This window comes from Arachis hypogaea, chromosome 4, assembly GCF_003086295.3.
Source record: "Arachis hypogaea cultivar Tifrunner chromosome 4, arahy.Tifrunner.gnm2.J5K5, whole genome shotgun sequence".
Taxonomy (NCBI): domain Eukaryota; kingdom Viridiplantae; phylum Streptophyta; class Magnoliopsida; order Fabales; family Fabaceae; genus Arachis; species Arachis hypogaea.
The window spans coordinates 104,514,559-104,515,665 of record NC_092039.1 but is presented as its reverse complement, the minus strand read 5'-3'; positions in this window follow the sequence as shown (position 1 = coordinate 104,515,665).

Genomic DNA, 1,107 nt, shown 5'->3' with positions numbered 1-1,107 from the left:
CTGTCCCTAGTGGCTGATGATATCATCTGTCGGTTATAGAGCCAACCCGACAAGTCCTGGTCGCTAACCATTGGACTGTCCCTCTGTCACGCATCCCCAACTCGAGTTATACTCGTTATAACTTGATCATAATCATGATCTATATCATCACCCTCACTGGTGATACTTACGGGGGCGAGCTCATCCGGGTCTTTCACAGTGCCCGGCCACACTTATGACATAGGGTCAACAGAGTATCAAGTCTCAACCTGGAGCACGTGGTGGCTAGCCACTGCTACTACCCAGGGAAACTCGTATCTCAGATAGTGGAAGTGCAAATCACAATTATCAATAATTCAGCATAAACATGCATGAATTCTCATCCATGGATCAACATCCATATCAGCCATCCGGCTCACGGTTCAGTCCAGAACCAGCCAATATTCATATCATACACAGCCATTCCGGCTCACGGTTAAATCCATAACCAGCCCATTGGCAAATACGGCCTTTCGGCTCATGGCATAACAAGCACTTCCACCACCATCCTCCGCATCTCACATAATCATGCTTGATCCTCAATGATCATTCATTTTCCCTTGCTTCACTCGCAAGTTACCACATTCACTAGCCTTTCTTCTCATAGCTAGACGTATCATAATGATTTAAGATATAAGTGGGGAGATCGGAGGCTTAGAAGTATGAAATTTGGCTTTTAAAACTCAAAAATCAACTTTGGGATGAAAACAGAGCCACGCGACGCGCACTCCACGCGCACGGTGGACGGCCTAAAAAACTTATCGACGTGCGAGCGTCATGCACGCTAACGCGTGGGTTAAAAGTTTGCCTATCGACGCGTACGCGTCAACCACGCGTACGCGTGGGTTTCTCGTGCCCCGGCACAACACTAGCACAGTTCTGGCATAACTCTCTGGAAAATGCTGGGCATTGGTGCAGCACCATCGGCGCGCCCGCGCACATCACGCGCACGCGTGGATGGCATTTTCGGGAGAACGGTGCGCACGCGCCAAGTGCGCCCACGCGCAGGGGTCATTCTGCTAAAATTTTCTAAGTTAAAAGCTGCAGAATTCACCAATTTAACCCCAATCTTCCAACGGACATAACTTT